The sequence below is a fragment of the Micromys minutus genome, assembly GCF_963924665.1.
Source record: "Micromys minutus genome assembly, chromosome: 1".
Lineage (NCBI taxonomy): Eukaryota > Metazoa > Chordata > Mammalia > Rodentia > Muridae > Micromys > Micromys minutus.
In genome coordinates, this window is record NC_137969.1 from 117143188 (window position 1) to 117151138 (window position 7951).

Genomic DNA, 7951 nt, shown 5'->3' on the forward strand with positions numbered 1-7951 from the left:
CTAATGTCCCTAATTTTATCTGGTGTAGCTTTGTTCACTGTGGCCTCTAAGCATATACTATCTCTTGTTTGTGTTGGCAGTAAGAGACCATGTCTATGGTTGACCTACAAAAGAAATTAAGATTAAAATTAAAAAATGACTAAGGACTATGAAGGCAGAATCAGCACTGACTGTTGAATGTCAGCTAATCATCGCCTCTTCCCACCCTCGACTGAGAAGAAAGTGGTGGGGCTCTGATGGTATCTTCTTCCAGGGAAAATCATCATCACTGCACACTGTTAACTAAAACAAATAATAATTATTGATACAGAGGGTCTGCTTCACTGAAGGCGAGGAGATTGACACAGATCTAAGGCCCATGTCACATACACAGTCAGTTATGACGACTGAACGCCAGTTCTAGACATTGATCTGAGCGCCATGGTGGACACATGCTCCTCAGCACTGGGATGGCTGTGTGAGCTCTGTGAAGACTGCCTGTAATGTTGAAAGCAGATGCCGTGTCTACTGCTGAATTTCAGGCTGGCTCTGGGTGAGTTCAGTGTCTCAAGAACTGTGGCTGGATACACAGGTGCCAGTGAGCAACAGGTCTGCCAGGGTTAACATGTAGGAAGCTGAAGGAGTTTTACAGATTTCGGATGGTTTTGGAGGGCAGTTGCTTTCCAGAACAAACCTTCAATGTGGAAATCCACCCTCACAGTGATGAAACAGAGATGTGGTTTCCAGAGTGACTCCTGTTGTAACAAAGGGCTGTGGTTAATATTTTAACTAAGGACATGTTACAACTGGTTGTGCCTATAATTTATATAAAAAATATCTTTGCTCTTTTGGGCATTTGTCTTTACTTGGACGTGGACGCATATGCATCTTTGTTCATTCTTCACTTTATATATTGAGGCAGGGTCACTCACTTGAACACAGAACTCACAGATTCAGCTATTCTAGCTGGCCAGCTATATACGGGGAACTCTGTCTTTGCCTCCTGAGCATTGGTATTACAGGCAGATGCTGTGTGCTGAGCATCCAAACTCTGGTCCTCACACTAGCTCAACAAACACTTTACCAACTGACCCATCTCCTCAGCTGTACTAAAAAAGTATTTTTCAAAAACATATCTTTATTGGGCAGCCTTGTGCAAGACTAGGTGCTTGAGTCAGGATCCGAACATTCAGGAATGTTGTCCTGGTGGCTTCCGGCTGTATCTGAAACAGCTTAATTGCCTTCCTCTATTTCACCTTGTACTTTCTCAGATCTCAGAACTGTTCTTTCTTGATGAGTGTTCCTGAATGGCCCATTCCTTTGTTACTGAGAGCTTCCCTCTTTGAGCCACGATTTGTCCAGCCTCCCATAATTCCTGTCAAAGTGATTACTTTGAAAACTTCTCCGAATGAATGAATGAATGAATGAATGAATGAATGAATGAATGAATGAAAGATAGGGTCTTGATTTATTGCCATCCCTGGCTTCAAACATCTGGGATCAAGCAATCTTCCTGCCTCAGCCACCCAAGCAGCTGGGACTCCAGACTACCATTCAACCTGGCCAGTATGTTATTATCTGTATCAGCTTTTGAAATTTCTGTTTCCAAGGGTTGGAGAGGTGGCTCAGGGGTTAAGAGTACTTACTGCTCATGCAGAAGACCTGGGTTCAGGTCCTGGCACCCACAGGGTGGCTTATAGCCATCTGTGACTCCAGTTGCAGGAATCAGATGCCTCTTGTGGTCTCTGTGAGCACTGTGAACACATCTGGTATACATATAGACTATGAGGGACATACATATATACATAAAATTAAACATATAAATGTTTTAGGATTCTGTGTCCATTTTTTTTGTTTTAAACAGGTACATATTCTTAGCTGAAAGATTAGAAATATTTGTTACAAAGGTATTGAGGTTGGCCAGAAGGATGTGAAAGGAAATCTATTTGTTAGCAGATGTTAAAATTCTGGTTGGTTTATTTCGAATTTTTTTATAAATACATTTTCTCTCTTAAGGAGGTTTTCGGTTCTATTCTCCACACTTTAAATATGCAGCATCTCTCTGTGTACTATGTCCACATTTTGAAGACCCACAGGGCCGTGCATGGTGAGGTAGTTCAACTGCACCCAGGGTACTGAAGGACTTGGCTTTATGCCAGAGTGGACTTACTTACCTCTGTGCACAGGGTTGGTCAGGACTGGCTGTGTGAAGGCAGGGCTGCTTTCTGTTAGGATTTGGGCAATGCTGAAAAGATCCTTCCTAAACTAGTCTCTCAGAATTATACAATGAAGGGACGTGTGCCTGTCAGTCTTGCAGCCTCCCACCCTGAGTTTCTATTAAAACATGGATTCTAAACCCAGACGTGGTGATGGTGGCTCACCTTCGATCCCAGCATTTGGGAGGCAGAGGCAGGTGGATCAATGAATTTGAGGCCTGGTCTAAAGAGTGAGTTCCTGGACAGCCAAGGCTACACACACACACACACACACACACACACACACACACACACACACACACACAAAGGATTCTAGAAGGAGAAACCCTGCCATCCTGTGGGCTGGAGCAAAGTGACTGGCTTTGTCCCTGCAGAGTCTGCAGGAGATCCCCAAGGATACTAAATTTTCTCGACCCTGATTACTTTATTGGTTAAGCCACCTTGGTTTCCCTTGCCTGCCAATCACTGTTCCTTTAGGGACTGCTTCAGGGAGGAGATTGTACTTTTCTATCAATGCTTGTTAAAATTCCCTTCTAGCACTATATGGGTGCATGGACCCTCTCGCCTCTCTCCATCCCTTTCCTTTCTCAGTTCTTACAAAGATATCTTTTCTGTGGTTTGTTGTAACTAATGTGTGTGTGTATGCACATCTGTGTACCTGTGTGGAGAGGCCAGAGGAATGTATATGTATATGTATGTGTCTGTGCCTATGCATATGTATAAGTATATTCTATTGCTCTCCACTATATTCCCTTGAGTCAGGACCTCACCCTGAACCTGGAGCTTGCCACTTAGCTAGGATGGTGACTGAGCTCCCAGGATTGTCTGTCCCTGCCCCTGAATGCTGGGGTTACAGGCATGTATAGCAACACCTGGTTTTCAAACAAAACAAAACTATCCTTTGTTAATTTAATAAATGTAAACAATGTATCTTGGAAGGCAGCTATGCTCACCACTATCCCACCAACGCAGCACAACAATGTATCTTGATCATATCCAAGCCTGCTTTCCCCTCCCACTCACTCATATTGTTTTGTTTTTCTTTTCTTTTTTAACCACTGAGTCCAGTTGGTACTGGCTGCTGCAGCGCTGGCTGATTGTGTTGGCTTTGTGCAGGTGACTCCAGCTGCTGTGACAATCGTAGTATAACAGCCATGTCATGTCCAGGAGACAGCGTTTTCCCAGTCTTCTAGCTCTTAAATTCTTCTTGTGCCCTCTTTCCTGATGTCCCCCGAGCCTCTGTGGAGATTGATACAGAGTTACATCTAGAGCGAGCAGTTAAAAGCCTTACGCTATGCTGTGACCAGTCCAGTCAGCGCTAACTGCCGACTCCTGCAGAGAGAACCAAATCCGGCCAACACTCAAGCATAAAAACACAAAGATTTAGAAGGCAATTTGACTGCCTGCCTGCCCATTTAGCAAGACAGCAGTAGTGGGCTGCCCGTTGAGGCCTCTGACCTCCCCAGGCTTTTGACCAGGCATGAATTCTCTTCTGCGAAGCAGGCCTCAAAAGTCAGCCCCATAACCCACTCTCCACTAATTGAACCAGTCATAGCCGGGAATTTGAACTCAGGTCAGAGCCATTTTCCAGCCCCCTTTCTCAGTCCCTGCTCTGCTTCCTTCAAGTGCTCTGAACACCACAAAGGGACAGTGCCGCCATTTTGTAAAATGAGTTTTCGTTTACCAGCATGTGGAGACCACATATTCAAAACCTAAACACTATGTGAGAAAAGATGTTTGTTCTCACAATTCATTTCACAGACTTCCGTGGCCTTCCCGGCTTGGCTGACTGTGATGTGACATTCTTCCAGGAAGTTACCATGTCACATGGCTTTCTACCAAGATTAGATCATATGCCTCCTTGGTCACCTTTATGCCTAAGATGGTGTACAGAGACAAGCCACTTTCCACAGGAAGGCATTTGCTAGCAGCCTCAGCAAACATCTGCTCCTTTCACTTCCTGTGTCCCCCAGAGTTGCACATTTTGAGCATTTATAAAAGAAAATTAGTAGGAATGTAAGGGAACTGCTGGCATACTGTGTGCCAGAGCTCCGGAAGAAATTCTAGAAATTCTATTTCCAGCCTAAATGGCAGAGCCAAGGAAGTGCCCGGGGATGCATTATTAATTCTGTTGCCCAATGCTAAGTGTGCCCCATCCCATCTCTTCCATCCATACTGAGAGTTGCCTGGCTTGGCCCTCGTGGCTGAGCTTGGATTGGGAATCTGCCTACCTAAAAGAGTCCATTTCAGCTGTGTGCAGCCTTCTTACTTCAGTTCCGTGGATCAGTCTGCCTCTGTGGGGCAGAGGCCTTGAGCATCCGTGCCAGTTCAGAGCAGGGCAGACTCCTCCCGCAGCAGGGCCATCAGCAAGTGTCAGTACTATGACGTGGGTATTATCACGATAGCCAGGAACAGAATGGTCCATTTGTTTATGAAGGTGCCACAATCCATGCTTTATGAGGAGGATTTTTATAATGATCGTGCTAAATCGTGAGGCATCATAAAGAACGATCAAATGCAAATGAGCAAACATTTGCAGCATGTGTGGTAAGTAAAGCCAATGTAAAAAAAAAACAAAAAAAAAACAAAAACAAAAACAAAAAACAAAAAACAAAAATCCACCCTAGCAGGAAGACACTGAGAAAAGGAAGAAGGGTTTTAAGATTTAGTGTGTGTGTGTGTGTGTGTGTGTGTGTGTGTGTGTACATACATGTGTGCATGGGTACATGAGTGTAGGTGCCAATGGAGCTCAGATGGATCAGATCCCCTGGAGCTGGAGTTACAGGTGGTCGTGAACCAGCTGATATTGGTGCTGAGAACTGAGCTTGCATCTCTGTAAGAGCAGAGTGCTCTCCTAAGCACAGAGCCATCTCTTCTTCCCTCAAAAGCAGGTCTTAAAAAGAAATATAGAACTATAATTTTTAAAACTATAAATTAAAAAAAATGGACTGGAGAGATGGCTCAGTGGTTAAAAGCACCGACTGCTCTTCCAGAGGTTCTGATTTTAATTTCCAGCAACCACATGGTGGCTCACAACCATCTGTAATGGGATCTGATGCCCTCTTCTGGTGTATCTGAAGACAGCCACAGTGTACATACTTATATACATAAAATAAACAATTTTTTAAAGTATAATAAAACATGAAAATATTTAAGGCATCACCAATAACAAAAGAAATATTAAAAGCAGAGATTTGATCAGCAGCAGACGTAAGAATGGAAAAAGAAATCTCACAGCTGCTCATGTCAGAAAGAACTACGAAAGCACTTCCCATACATTGTTGGTGGGATGTGCACAGGGATGAGCTTTATGTCAATCTGTGTGGCAATATGAGACGTGATGATGATTTGAAGTTTGCATACGCTTTCCAGCGTGACAGTTCCCTCACCCTAACATAACAGGGCAAAACCCACAGGACTTTGGCCCACACTCTTTAACAAAGCAACATTTATGTCCCTGGACCATTTGTGGACATCTTCTGTGTCCCCTTCCTCTCATTATGTAACTCTAGAATCTGGGCTTAGCTTTGTCCAAAGTTCTCTAATAGTGACAGAGAAGTCCTCGGTAGTCACATAAACTTTGTTAGAAAGACCCAGAGTGTTTTTCTGAAGCCCATCCTTAACTCTTGCTGTGGCCATTGTGCAAGACCCTTCTGCTTAGTCTCATAGGAGTGGGTTCTCTCCCACCATGACTGGTTTCAACAAGGATAGGCTGGATAGGACTGGATTTTCTCCTCCTCCTCCTCCTCCTGCTGGTTGCCTGCTATCTATGTTTAAGCGCCCAGTTCACAGGGCAGCATCCTGTCCCCTCCCCTCCCTCTGTAAATACATGCCTGGAGCTAACTTGCATTCCCGAGAAGCAGGTTGGTCGATTGTGATGACAGTGTCCTCTTGAACAAGTGTTACTCATTGTCAAGTAAGAGTGTGACTGCTTGGTGTGAGTTTTCTTGGGGAGACATGAACAAGTGCCTTTTTGCCCAAGGTAGGGTGCTGATGGCAGATAATGGAACAGTTCCATCAAAGTTCAGTTTGGTGAAGTAATGGGAGTATCTGTCCCACAGCTTGTCTGTGAGAGCTTACATTAGGGTCTACTTAAAAGATTGTCGTGATTGCCAAACATCTGCATCACCAGAGTTCACCCAGACCCCAGCGACAATCTTCCAAAGCTGTGTAGGTCGAGTTTACCCTTCAGTTAACTTTCCACCTCTCATATACTGTGCTTCTTAGAGCACATGTCACCAGGCAGCGCCACATGGAGATGAGGAGCACACGGAAGGGAGTGGTGGGGTCTCAGGTGAGGGACTGTGCTTACTAGTTTTATGTCAACTTAACAAAATCTAAAATTATTTGGGAAAAGGGAACCAAAATTGAGAAGAGTCTCACCAGATTAACCTGTGGGGATGCCCGTGTTGCAGTTTATTGTTGAGAGCTCTTGTGGCAGAGTCCTGCTCACTTTGGGGAGTCCTTGTCAGAGCCCCATCGGGTGAAGGCAGGATGTTGAACTAGGCTGCTGCAAAGGATCTCACAATGAGTCCGCAAAGTTGGACTATCAGCTGCATGAGCAATTCCGCCAAGTTCTTCCAAGATACTTCATCATGTCTCATGGCGAGCTCATCCCAGTGGTGAGGAGGACATGGCCTGTGCCTCTTATAGATGTGGCTTTCTCAGACCTGCACGGGACAGTGTATTAGCGGCATGGTGGGATGTGACGCACGGAGTCAGGCACATCTGAGAGAACGAAGTCCCAGCCGGGTCGCTCACTGGCTGGGAAGCTGCAGACTTCCCTTGGAATATGAGTCAAGCCTCATCTGCCGAAGTGTTTCTCTCTCCTCACCTGGGCCCGTGCTTTCATGTGGTCTAACAGCTGTTCCCATTGCTTTCTGCCACATTGGAGCTGAGCTGACCCTTTTCTGGGCAGGAGAATGAGGCAGACATGACTGTGAGAAGAGGTCTTGCTTTTTCTTTCCAGAGCCCTGCTGAATCCATGGGAAGAAACCCACGATAGCCTGGTGGAGGATGAGATACCCTGGAGAGGAGAATCAAGGTTCCCCAGAAGTAGAGTTACCTAGACAACCAGCACCTGACCACATAGATACATGCACATATTGCACACATGCTCACAAGCATAAAGAATAGCCTAGCCAAGCCTCCACTTAAATGGCTCACCAGGTCAACCATGAGATCAATTTCAGACTACTTTGTTATGTAGCAATAATCAACTAATACATAAAGGATGTGGGTCTCAGTATTCGGTGGTATATTGATTACCAGTTGCCCTACTGACTTTCTTTTCTTATTTAAAGTCCATTTTTCTTGAGTAATAAGGAAATGCACGCAGACATGTGTGTTTGTGACTGGAGTTTCAACTACACAGAACATTATAGGAAGAAACAGACAACCTTTCTCTAATCAGGAGGTCTCTGAGGGAAGACTTATTAGTTTTTCATCTATTCCCTTCTCATTGAAATTCAAAAATAAATAGAGACTAGACATTAATGAAGACTGAGGATCATAGCAGTAACAAGAGGGAGGAAATGGACACCTTTGGAACCTTCGGCTCAGTTTTGGGCATACTGTTTCTTCCCTGTGGGCCCAAGGAAAGGTGGGAGGGATTGACATGTTATCTCCTGGAAATGGGAAGTGAGGGCAGGTCAGAGGCCCTTGGATCATCTTCCTGTGACAACGCAGATAATGGGGAGATAGAAGAAAGAAGTTTTCCATTTTGCCTGCTTGCCCTCACTCTGGCTGGCAAGTTA